Consider the following 15,000-nt stretch of genomic DNA (forward strand, 5'->3'; position numbering starts at 1 on the left):
TCAATTTTCGATGCATTTAAATCGTCTGAGTTGATAAGAAAACTGTTTCTTATAATTAGATAGTGTAGAGCTAAGTATATAAATTTCTTGCTATAATTCTGAAGATTTACTTCTGATTAGAACACAGGATTACATTTATCTGTACTTCTATAAATTGCATAATGTATACCACTTTAATTCATATCTATATCACTTCTTTCACAGAATTGACGCAATGAAGCTCGCTAGATATGCATTTCTCATTCAATGGAAACTGCACTGCCAAAAATAAAGGCAATTCCGAAAATTCGAATATAATCCGTAAATATATACTTTTTCAACGAAATAATAATCTACCCAGGATTTAGATGAAATTGAACCATAACCTCTTTCAAATCAATGGGTATTAACATATATACGCGTTTTAAAAACAGGTGTAGAATCATTTGTAAGCATGCATAGTTCTTAAAATTGCGTTTTTATTTTATATCAAATGGCCAATACCTGGCCATGCCAATCACTGTTGTAATTCCTGGTAGTTTACTTTCAAATTTACGCTGCGAACTATGTTTCAAATCATGATTATTCATATCATTTGGAAACATGATAGTAACAGAAGAAATTAATCTGTTATCATCCTACTAACGGAAAACTCCAGACATAAAGTTTCCGAATACATACCCAGAAATAAATTATTTCTGAAATAAAATACATTCTACAATGTTTCCTTTCAAATATTTTACAGATTTTAATCAACTATATATCTGGGAAATTCTGTTTGTGTGTGTTTTTGTGGAGTTTAGCTCTACTCATCCTACATCGTTTTATCGATTTAAGGAAACTTGACACGTGAGTAGAACTCTTGTCTGGAAACCTCATGGCATACTCAAATTGTTGGAAGGGATCCTTATATATATATCTAATATAATTTCTTTTAACAGGCAAGGGAAAGAAAGGAATTTCAACCATGTTTCGTGGTCTGCTACCACAACAGCCCCTTTATAGGATCCAGTTAGCTCAAGACATCATCAGGAGGAACCACGTCCGGTTTCGGCCCCTACTGCTCTACCGTTATGACGTGGTGGGGCCCCTCCTTTCGGAGGTGTCTTCAGCTCTGGTATTGGGTGCATGTCTTCTTTCACTGTTTGTGACTGTTCTAATTCAACTGTGGAATGTCCCTCGCTATGGTTATTTTCCAGGAGGTTCTGGCCACACGTCTTACGGTTCATCAACCCGCGTTGTTGAATTACTTTTCCTAAATCAAATTGAGTATGCTTATTTCTTAGTATTTGAACTGTTATTTCGGTTAATGACTTATTCACGAATATACCAACACTGACGCCCCTGAGGATAATATTCTCTGGGAACGCACAAAAGCCCTTTTCAGAGTTATTTACTTTGAAATGTTATTATCTCGTATCTGATTAGCCTGTTATTACGTAACATGCTTCACGATTTTAGTATACATACCTTATTAGTATTTTCTTCTAAGTTTTATATACTCTGGGAACGCATTAAAGCTCTTTTCGGGGCTACTTTATTGAATCTTACTATCGAATAACCAATTTCATATTATTACACTACTGATTTCACAATTTTGGTATTCATATCTTATTGGGAATTCCTAAAAACAAGATCCTGTGTAAGACAGTTCGGTATTCTCTGTAAATGTCCAAAAACCGATTTAATGGCTACATAGTTTGTATTTTTGTTATTGGATTAGCGAAAAAATTTTGAGAACGGAACCAAGGGATAATCCCCGCTTTCCAGGGAAGTACCAGATACGTCAGCTAGTGCCATCCAAATACCTGCTAGAATTACTTTCGCACTGCTATAATTCATAATATTTTATTGTCCAGTTTTATTTTGTTTTAGAATATATCCATAATATTTTTAAATACATTTCTATGTTCTGATATTTTAGCATTATTTCATTGTTTCTTGATATTTCAATAATACATTTTTCGTTATTTCCTAATGATCGGCAACGAGAAACACAGTGAGATAACTTTTTTATGTCTAGCTCTCTACAATATTTCCAGAATGGAATATTTATTCCTTTCAGAAGTTGCACTTAAAAGCTCATATATATACATATATGTCTGTGTATATGTGTGTTCCTAGGGAAATATGTATATATATATTGTCATATAATATATGAAGAAATAATTGCACACACACACACACAGAAACATATATGAAATAACCGTTATATCTGGTACATCTAGGTCGGTCAGTCAACTCAAGAAGAGCTAAATTAGTTGTATTGATTATAATTCAATTCATACGTTCACATCAAAGCAATGTGCCGAGTTTTTTTGTGTAAATATTTTAATATTTCCGTCGCAACTTATAGACAGACATAAAACACTATGGTTTAGATTATTGGCAATTAAGTTGAGTTGATGGACATAGTTTGTTTGTAAGCCTGTGTGACTGTATCAACAGTTTTAATATACAAAGCACTTGCAATCATTTATATATAACAGTAATTGAAGTTGTATTAATCATCTAAATATATGTATGATCGTAGGCAAAAAAAAAAAAAACCCACATTTGCAGGACTTTTATACACAAAAGAATGAATACATATTTTCGTTAAAATTATACATGCCTACGTGTGTTTCTACGTGTGTGTATGTATTGTGAGCGTTTGCTGTGGTGTGTGTTTCTGTTCATGTGAACATACATACATAGATACATACATAGAAAGCTTTCTATATATGTAGATATTAGATATGCATATATACATTTTTCTAAATTTGCATTAATATATATATATATATATATATATATATATCCCTCTATCTATTTATCTATCCGTCTGTCTATCTGTCTAACTATATATATATATATATATATATATACATAAATATCTGTATGTGTGTGTGTGTGAATGTATGTATGTGTGTGTGAATGTATGTATGTGTGTGTGTATGTAGATTTCTTTCGTTTGAATACCATTATATCTACGACGTCAATTTGAGATGTTTTAATGAGGTGTGACGAAGATAAAACATTCAAACGATTTTTATGCACACACACACACACGCACACACACACACACACAAACACACACGCACACACACAGAAAACTCTATATAATTATATATATATATATATATGCACAGAGAGAGATATACATCAATACACACTCATACGATAGATAATAAATAGCTAGCTAGCTAGTTAGATAGATGGATACATACATATATACATACATACATATATGAAAGGTGTATACTCGCCAGACGTGCACGATCATTGACGTCAGGTGTTCAGTGTTAACAATCCCAATGCAAGATTTTTGTGTCGGGGGCATTTTGCACACGCACCATACGGATACTTACTAGCAACACCGAGCAGACCAAAGGGAGAAGGAAATTGCAAGATCAGGCTCAGAAGAGCAGCGGGTTTATATAGCTGGGTTGACAGAGACCAGGGGTCCCTGGTGCCTGTTGGGCTTTCTGCAGCCTAGAACATCAACCTGAGTATGTCTACGTTCTGGCTTAATACATACGTCCGTATATACATACATATATATATATATATACATACATACATAGCAATGTACAAGTAAATAACCAATATCCTTTTCTAGTCTAGGCACGGAATTTTTGGGGAGGGGGCCATTCAATTAGATCGACCCCAGTATGCAAGTAGTACTTCATTTATCAACCCCGAAAGGATGAAAGGCAAAGTCGACCTCGGCGGAATTTGAACTCATTTAAATAACCAATATTATCGACATTATGTATTAATTTGCCCTAACAAATTACCTTGTCGAAGGTGCAACATAGTGGGTCTGAACCGGAGACGATATATTTGGGAAGCAATCTTCTTACCACACAGCCAAGCATGCACCTATATATATATATATATATATATATATATATATATATATATATGTGTGTCTGTGTATGTGTGTGTGTGCGTGTGTCCATGCACCATGTATATATATATATATGTGTATGTGTGTATATATATATGTATGTGTGTGTATATATAAAAGCCTTAAAATGTCAGATGGTACGAAATGTGAATATATTCTTTGGATTACTGCCGTCTCGAACCCTTCCCCATCTAATAACGACTTCAGTGTAACCTACTAGTCTGCTAGTCGAGTCCATTAGTGTGCCTGTCTGTGATAGCTACACGTTTCTATGAATCTATACACTACACTACTAAGGCACGCACGCACACACACTACCCACTCCAACACAGCAAATAGACACTTATATGGGTTGGAGGTGCGCGCGTGTATGTCGTATGCAAGTATGTGTGTGTTTCAAATTAATAAACACAACAATAAAGACTTGATAAATCCGATAGATTTTTATCTATTCATTTGAAACAAAAGTTCTAATTTTTCGCCACTCCATGCTTTCAGTTGTTCGAATATTTATGAATGTCAACTGGTGCAAAAATATAAGTTTCGGTGTTAGCACTTAGTGTGAGAATAAATCGAAGTGTAATTATGCATTGCTGCAATTTGGAGATGTTGTATTAATTATTTCATTGATAAGAGATTGGAAAGCCATCTTCAAAGAATTGATATTGGCTTCGAAATTTTGCTCAGAGCCAACTATTTAGGGGGAGGAACTAAATCGATTGCATCCTTCGAAGTTACCAAACGGTACTTATTTTATCGACCCCGAAATGATGAGAGGCTAGATCGACCTCGGTGGAATTTGAACTCATAACGTACGGACGGCAATCTTGCTAAGCATTTTGCCGGGCGTTCTGCCAATTAATTCGCCGTGAAACGAAGTATTAATATGTTCTCGTTGAAAGGCGGTGAGCTGGCAGAAACGTTAGCACGCCGGGCGAAATGCTTACTGGTATTTCGTCTACCGCTACGCTCTGAGTTCAAATTCCGCCGAGGTCGACTTTGCCTTTCACCCTTTTCCGGGTCGATAAATTAAGTACCACTTACGCACTGGGGTCGATATAATCGACTTAATCCCTTTGCCTGTCCTTGTTTGTCCCCTCTATGTTTAGCCCCTAGTGGGCAATAAAGAAATAAGAAACGTAAGCACGCCGGGCGAAATGCTTCACGGTATTTCGCCTGTTTTTATGTTCTGAGTTCAAATTCTGCCGAGGTCGACGTTGCCTTTCAACCATTCGGGGTCGATCAATAAAATACCAGATGCATACTAGGGTCTATCTAATCGATGGCTCCCTCCCCCAAAATTTCGGGCCTTGTGCCTTGAGCAGAAAAGAATATTTTTTCGTTGATTAGACGGCAAGCTGTGAGAAGATTTACTACGCCTGGCAAAATGAGTTCAAATTGTATTTCATCTTTTCGGGGTCAGTAAACAATAGGGTCGATAAAATCGTCTAATACCTTACCCCGATATTTCTGGCCCTGTGCTAAACATTAAAACCCATATTTTCTCGTAGTTTAAGCCGGCGAAGTGGCAGAATCGTTAACACTCTGGTCAAAATGAGTTCAAACTACACCGAGGTGAACTTTGCCTTTCATCCTTTCAGGATCAATAAAACAAGAACCAGCCAAACACTAGGGCCGATATAATCGATTAGCACCCTCCCCCGAACATGCTGGTCTTGTGCTGAAATTTAAAATCAATATTTTCTCGTAGAATAAGGCTGTGAACTGATAGAATCGTTAACGCGCTGGGCAAAATGCTTAGGGATATTTTGTCCGTCCTTGCGGTGTAACCTCAAATTCCGCCTATATACATTTCTCCACTTCAAAGAAACGCTGGCCTTGTGCCAAATGAATATTAAACTGTGAATGGTATTTCCTCATTCTCTCTCTTTCTCCCTTTCTCGTTCACATAAATACTCTGTCTCTCCCAGGCTAACTCACACAGTCTCGCACACGCATATACGTATACTGTCTCAATCTCTTGTTCTGCCTCTTTCCCTCTCTCTCTCTCACTCACCATATAATTTCCATCCAGGAATATCCAGCACAACCATGGCAATAACGAAAGACTCTTGAGAACAAGCCGTCCAGTTGGATCCCATCCGGAAGCACGTAGTTGCCAAACGATGTTCTTAACGACAGAGCTATGCAAGTGTGGATCATTTGCGAGCGAACGTGTCCAAAATAGATATCACAAAAGATTGATGCTGTTAAAACAGTTTTTGTTTTACTCCCATCTCAATTTATGTTTGATCAAAAACGTTTCATCTATAACTAATTCCTTTTTGTAGACAATGCGCAGCTATGAATACAAACTCTAATAGGTCCTTCCATTTTTGAGTCAATGGTATGTGTTATGAGATGTGGTCTATTTCTAGATCTTTGAGCTGTCCATTAGACGCGTTTTCGTTGGCCAATATTTTGCCGTGTATCTCTTGCTGTTTATCTATGTGTATGCATTCTTGTATGAGTTTATATCTCCATCTTCGTACACACACATATCTGTACATGTTGTACATAACTACTTACATATTCGAGTGCATACATACATATATACATACATACATATATACATACATATATATATATATATATATATATATATATATATATATATATATATATATTCAGATGTATACAAACATATATATATATATATATATATTCAGATGTATACAAACATATATATATATATATATATTCAGATGTATACAAACATATATATATATATATATATATATATTCAGATGTATACAAACATATATATATGTATATATATATATATTCAGATGTATACAAACATATATATATATATATATATATTCAGATGTATACAAATAAATATATATATATATATATATATTCAGATGTATACAAATAAATATATATATATATATATATTCAGATGTATACAAATAAATATATATATATATATATATATATATATTCAGATGTATACAAATATATATATATATATATATATATATGTATATATATATATATGTATATATATATATATATATATATATTCAGATGTATACAAATATATATATATATATATGTATATGTATATATATATATATATATATTCAGATGTATACAAACATATATATATATATATATATATATATATATATTCAGATGTATACAAACGTGTATATACATGTATATATATATGTATGTATGTATATATATTCAGATGTATGCAAACATATATATATATATATATATATATATATATTCAGATGTATACAAGCGTGTATATACATGTATATATATATATATATGTATGTATGTATATATATTCAGATGTATGCAAACATATATATATATATATATATATATATATATATATTCAGATGTATACAAGCGTGTATATACATGTATATATATATATATATATATATGTATGTATGTATATATATTCAGATGTATACAAACATATATATACACACACATAGATATATATATATATATATATATATATATTCAGATGTATACAAACGTGTATATACATGTATATATATATATATATATATGTATGTATGTATATATATTCAGATGTATACAAACATATATATACACACACACATATATATATATATATATATATATATATATGTGTGTGTGTATATAGGTGTATGAGTCTGTGTATGAGAGTAAATACACTGCATCTGTGTATTTATATATGTGTGAGCGGATGTATATATTCTCTGGTGCGTGCGGTTTTGTCGAGTCAGTATTGTCATGTATCTGTGTCCATGCTTGTGAGTGAATCTGCATATCTCTATCTGTCTGTCTGTCTGTCTGTGTGTGTGTGTGTGTGTGTGTGTGTGTGTGTGTGTGTGTGTACGTACGTCTAAGTTGTCCATATATGCGTACATACACACACATGTATCTATATGTTTCCATGCATGCACGTGTTGTGTGTACGTTCGTATGTAACTACTTCTCATGCAGTGATTTATGAAAGAAGACAAATGAAAGCGAGGCTGAGATTGAGAAAGTAAAGTGGTTGAAAGCAAACAGCGTTAAGGTCTGCAGTGAAAGATGAAAGGGAATAAAATGCAGGAAATGAAGACAGGATGACTACCATTGAAAGAAATGTTTGCTGGGCACTAAACACAACCATTAGCACTTCAATGTCATTTCACTAGTCGTTGCTTATGTTTGCAAATCATATTGTTTACCTCCATTTAATGTAGGCAATTTCTTCAAACAGATAAATTACAATTGTGTCAAACAGTATATTTTTTTTCTGTATATCTTATTCTTCGGAGTGCGAATAACATTCTGCTGTTGGTATTGGTAGCATAGAATAATGGTGATGCCGATGATGTTGGTGGTTGTGTAAGGTTATTGTGTTGGGTGGGGGGTGATTTAGGTTGATGACGTGAGTGTTAGAGTTGGATGCGATGTTGTGGGTAGTCTAAGTGATAATGACTGTTATGATATTACCATAATGGTCTGGTGAGGTCTGTACTCTTGTTATGGTATACAAATAATTGCTTTTGTTATTTTTACCGTCGTCGTCGCCTTCGATGTTGTTGTTGTTGTTGTACATGTTGTTTAGTCCCAGACAAGTTGTAACGAAGCAGATCTAAGAGACCTTTGATGAAAGACATTCCAGCCTACCGTGGCCGTCCCTACTTCTAAGGATTTTCTATGACTAACTTATTCAATATGTTATCCTTCAATAGTCAATAAGCGGCTAGCAGGCAGAATTGTTACCGCGCCGGGCTGAATGCGTAGCGGCTTTTTTTTTTCCTGAAATTACGCTCTGAGTTCTAATGCAGGTATGGATCGACTTTGCTTTTCATCCTTTTGCGGTGGATTAGGTACAAGTTAAGTATTTGGGTCGATGTAATTGACTTCCAACCACCCATGAATTGCTAACCTTGTGCAAAAATTTGAAACCGTTATTTAGAACTCAACGTATTACAGAATATAACTTATAAATGTTTAGCTAAGAATGCATGAATAAACAGCTAAAATGAACTTGTCTTTCAAAACGATATCTTCGTAAAGCGAAGAAAAGTAAAATACGGGATCAGCCAGAATACCATCGATACTCTGTGGGGTTTCTTTTGATTTTTATTTCATCCTGTTTAGAAAATAATTGCCAGGACGGACACAAGCAATTACTACCAAATTTCCTCCCCAATAACTTTAGACATTGAGACTACCAGACATCTATTACTCCCCTTAAATTCATTTCATTTCGCTCTATTTTTTTTTTACCCTATCATGCACTACCTCCCCATTCTCTGTCTTATCTTCTCGGCTACCCCCGTACACAATTCTTAGACTCCATACACATATGCAACTTACTTTATCCTATATAGCCAATCCTTAAAATAGCCCCACATCACTCTATTTACCTCTCTTTCTATTTATTTTCTGTTCTTTACTTTTACAAATTAATAGCCACCTCGGTTACCATACTGTTATTGAACGTTGATATGTTCGTGTTTTTTTCTCTATCACAATCATCATGTATGCATATATATATGTATTCATCTATTCTGCTTGAAGCAGAATTTTGTACAACGAATGAGAACAACCTACCTCCATGGCTTTAATAAAAGAAATTTCGGTTCCAAATTTCAAGAACATTACCGTTATATGACATGTAAGTAATAAAATACCAGGGAGGGTAAATGGTAAAAAAAACAAAAAAAACAAAAAAATAGGATTAGAACTCTAGTACGCATATTTAGCATATATTAAAGATAAATCCCAGTAATGCATACTAGTTATTTATATCCTTTTCTGCTCTAGGCGCAAGGCACGAAATTTTGGAGGAGGTGGCCAGTCGATTAGATCGACGCCGGTATGCAACTCGTACTTATGTTATCGACCCCGGAAGGATGAAAGGCAAGGTCAACCACGGTGGAATTTGAACTCAGAACGTAACAGCAGACGAAATACCGCTAAATATCTCGCGCAGTGTGCTAACGTCTTTGCTACTCTAGGCACAAAACCCTAATTTTTTTTTTTTTGTGGAGGAGGTAGTAAATTAGATCGACCCCAGTACGCAGTTGGTATTTAATTTATCGATCTCGATAGGATGGAAGGCAAAGTCGACCTCGGCGGAATTAGAACTCAGAGCGTAACGGCAGACGAAATACCCCTAAGCATTTCGCCCGGCATGCTAACGTTTCTTATTTCTTTATTGTCCACAAGGGGATAAACATAAAGGGGACAAACAAGGACAGACAAAGGGATTAAGTCGATTACATCGACCCCAGCGCGTAACTGGTACTTAATTTACCGACCCCGAAAGAATGACAGGCAGAGTCGACCTCGGCGGAATTTGAACTCAGAGCGTAACGGCAGACGAAATACCGCTAAGCATCTCGCCCGGCATGCTAACATTTCTGCCAGCTCACCGCCTTGTTCTAGTTATTTGTATCAACAATTATACACATTAGCTAAAAATTTCAAGTAAGTCACTTCCAGGAAGTCAATTAATTTCAAAATTTGACATTTAGTTCTCCGCACCCATCATATTTCATTGCGTTAATTCTTCATATTTTTCTTTTCAAAACAAACCTTGATTGCTGTTGCAGAAACACTTTCCTTTGTTATTGATACTCTTTTCGCTTTCTTCGTCTATTTTTTTTTCCTTGATATTTACCATTGTTGTTTCTTGTTATTTGTATTGTTGTTTTTGTAATGGTTAAGTATGTATGGAATTTCCTAAGTGTGTTGGAAGCTATTTGGCATATATGCCTTACTAATCACATACCTGCAGCGTAAAAGGTGCCTCGCCCCTCCCCGGCACTCGACTCTCGATGCCGTCTCCACCCTGCAGCCATAGACTACTAACATCATACAGCTCAATGTCTGTGCAACGCTATCAACATCGTATATTGATTTGACTTGAAAGTTATTACATACATTTATCTCACATCACTTCTTCTGTTAAATATCATTTCCACTTAATTTTATCGTTCCTGTACAAATATACATACACATACACACATACATACATATATATATATACATACATATATATATATACATATATATATGCATACATATATGTATATATATATATACATATATATATGCATACATATATGTATATATGCATATATATATGCATGTATATATATGTATATATATATATATGTGTGTGTGTGTGTGTGTATATGTATGAATATATGTATGTATAGAATATATAAATGAATGTGTATGAATTTATACATGTATGTATATATATATATATATATATATATATATATATATATATGATGAAATATCTATATTATGTACAATATATATGCATATATATATATGTATGTATATATGTGTGTGTGTATATATAATACACACACACACATGTATATACACATGCAAACACTTACAAGCACGTTTGTGTTTATGAATATATGCAATATGTATACACACTTGTATCTGGCGTGTATACATCCCGTTGCTCAGTCTTTCTCCCCCCCATCTCTCTGTCTTTCTTGGTAGCTCTTTCTCTTTCTTTGAGATTGTCCTGTCTATTTCTATGTCTCTCTCTCTTCCTCTCTATCTCTCTCTTCCTCTCTTTCCCTCTCTCTGTTCTGCTTTCATTTCATCCTTGTCTCTCCTTTTTGCCACTCCACTCAGATGCTCTCTCATCGATCTCTTTACTGCTTTTCCCCATCAATGCCCTTCACTTCATTGTTCTTTCTGTTTCTTTAAGTACACACATGTAAGAATGTGAAATACAAAACTAAATGGCATACCATTACACACATTCGCAGACGAGCACGCACTTAGACAGGGAGAGAGACGCACTTTGAAATAGGCATGTAAATGCATACATTAACCAGTCACGACGCAACATTTGCGTGTTAGCGTTTTATATCTGAGCGCGCTCACACGTACATAGAATCAAATGCAGAAACACACGCACGAACATACACACACACACACACACACACACACACACATATATATATATAAAATACGTGTGCGTGTGTGTATATGCCCATTTGTTATGAAATTGCACTAACACATATAGAGACGTATATATATATATATATATATATATATATAGGAGCACTCCGTCAGTTATACTCCCCAGCTGATACGATCAACGGAACAGCTTGCTCGTGAAATTAACGTGCAAATGGCTGAGCACTCCACAGACAAACATACCCTTAACATTAGTTCTCAGGGAGATTCAGCGTGACACAGAATGTGACCTAACGCTCGTGAGCCGAACGCCCTAAACACTAAGCCACGCACCTTCACTAATATATATATATATATATATATATATATATATATATACACACAAAAATAAGAGGGATGACCAGCAAAAGTGGACTCATATATGCTAGAAATAGATGCCGATTCATCTAACCACGAAAAAAATATGTTCTCAGTGTCGCTGAATTTTTACTGAGAACAGTTTTTTCGTGGTTAGATGATTCGGCATTTATTTCTAGCATATAGGAGTCCACTTTTGCTGGTCATCCCTCTTATTTTTGTATGTAATATAATTTTAATCTTCGGATTTTTTTAATATGCTAGACCACTGGTTCAAATTGATTAATATCAATTTCTACCCTCATAAATAAATTTATATATATATATATATATATATATACTTGAGTGTATATATAAAAAGGGTAGCAAAACTATACAGAGTTATACTACTAGTGGCCTCGCATGTAAAAAAGTCAATAGACAACATATTCCATGTAAAGTATAAAAGATATTACCCATAACAGGTAACTTCTACACGCTAGAAGGCAGTCGAAAACCACAGAGTAAAACATTTCAAACGGGAGTAGTATAACTCTGTATAGTTTTGCTACCCTTCTTATATATATACTCAAGTATTTAATATTAGCATTTCAAAGTTCGTTTGGGCATTTTTTTCATTTTCTGCCGACGGAAACTACGTCTGCGCAGTGGATTATGGGGAAATTAGAATGTATATTCGAGAAGACATGTAGTTATGGCTTCCGGTCTTGTAAATATATGTTAGTTCCTTGACGTCTGGTTACTGAAGACGATTTGCCTAGTAAATTACTTTATTTACTAAAAAATCAGAAACCTATATGTCTAACCGTTAGAAATAATGTAAAAGTTTTTATTTTCTCTTTCCTTTGAAATGTTTTACTTTGTGGTTTTCAGTCGTTTATGACTGCCTTCTAGCGTGTAGAAGTTACCTGTTATGGGTAATTTCTCTTATACTTTATATATATATATATATATATATTTATATATATATGTATATATATATATATTGATGTGTGTCCCTGTGTGTAGAAACAAAGAGTTATATAATGAACATCGCTTTGTTTCTATAACAAATGTATACTCATATAATATTGTGTCCAAAACTATACGTACGTGGAATTTTAACCAGGTTATTAGTCTGGTTACACCTAAGCGAAATATTAAAATGTAAGTACATATATGTGTGTGGAGAGAGAGAGCCGTTTTGGTGTTCGATAATATGGGACAACGAAATTACATACTATTATTCCGAGTTTCCCAAAATTAAATGGTATTTATATTTGTTTCAAATTTCCGCACAAGGCTACAAGATGTGGCTGAGGAGCTAAGTCGATTGTATGGACCCCAGTTTTTAACTGTTACTTGTTTTATGGAAATCGAGATAATTAAAGCCAAAGTCGACTCCAGCGCAATTTTAACTCAGGACGTACAGACAGTTAAAATATCACTAAGCGTTTTCACCGATGTTGCACTGCTTCTGCCAGCTCACCGCTACGAGTGGCATTTATATTAATAATATATTAATAAGAGTAACAAATATTTCTGAATTCATGGATCTCCATGCAAAAACTATATCAGTCGACAAGATGACTTCTTTCTTTACTGCTTAATATTTTTCTTTTTTTTTTCTCCAAATAAATTGCATAGAACTCCTTATACGTATGGTCCTGAACACAATATTATATGACTATAGAGTCGTAATAGAAATATTCATTATATAGCATTTGGTTTAACCGGGGTCACCTCTTTGTTTTTACTCATACAGATATATATATATAAGTTGTTAATACAAATTCGGTGTGTGTTGCGTTCCATCACTTATATATATATATATATAATAATATTATTAGGGACAAAATCCAAAATTACAGGTAAAAAACTCAATTAAAATCAATTTATAAAAAATTAAATTGAGCCTTATAGATAAAGTATATATAAAATATATATAGTTTTAGGGAAAATAACCAATTTTCAAGAACTCATCGATGAAAATCCACTATCACATATAGAAAAATTAATAATTAAAAGCACAATAAATGAGTATAATATAAAGTAAAGTAAATATCATAAGATAAATATAATAAAAAGATTACACGTGTTTCATAACCAATTTTCAAATAGAAAAGAAATTTAAATCGATTAAAATCAATTGAAATTATCTAAAATAAGTTCTATTCAAAAATATAGCTACTCGTCAGATCGTAAGTAGAACAATAATTAGATATATATCTCAACCAACAATAAGTACCTAATGCATTAATATGATATACTTATTATATAAAGATAGAAAAATTATTTAAAAAATATCATAATATCAAAATAATAACCATTCAATAATCATCCCTTCATCCATAATAATAACATGTATATTATATACAAAAAACATCTTACCTAAATTATCATTGTTTTAAATTATCATTGTTTTAAATACAAGTTGAACGAAGTTTAAGTTTAAAATAATAATGAAGATAAAATTAGTACATATTTACTATTCATTTGGTTCTTTATAGATTATTTTAATAGATAACTTATTTAACACTATATTATTTAGGAGTTATAGTTTCATTTCAACATAATATTAGAACTTCGATTGGAATAGTGTTGATATATTTTCGATTATTTTTGATTAATATTATTTGATTAATTATTAATCTTTATAGTTTATAATATCGTTAAAGTTTTTTTTAAATCAAAACTTTGTATATATATATAAAGTTTAACCTTTTATTCTTAATAATTTTTTCTTTCCTAATTTTTTCATTCATAATTTTTTCCATTCATAATTTTTTCATTCATATTTTTTATTATTACGTTTGTAGAAATAAATAATCTTGTATTTTTCTATTATTCAATTGATCTTTAATCATAATTAAATAAAC

This window comes from Octopus bimaculoides, chromosome 21 (genome assembly GCF_046866305.1).
Source record: "Octopus bimaculoides isolate indiv1 chromosome 21, ASM4686630v1, whole genome shotgun sequence".
Taxonomy (NCBI): Eukaryota; Metazoa; Mollusca; class Cephalopoda; order Octopoda; family Octopodidae; genus Octopus; species Octopus bimaculoides.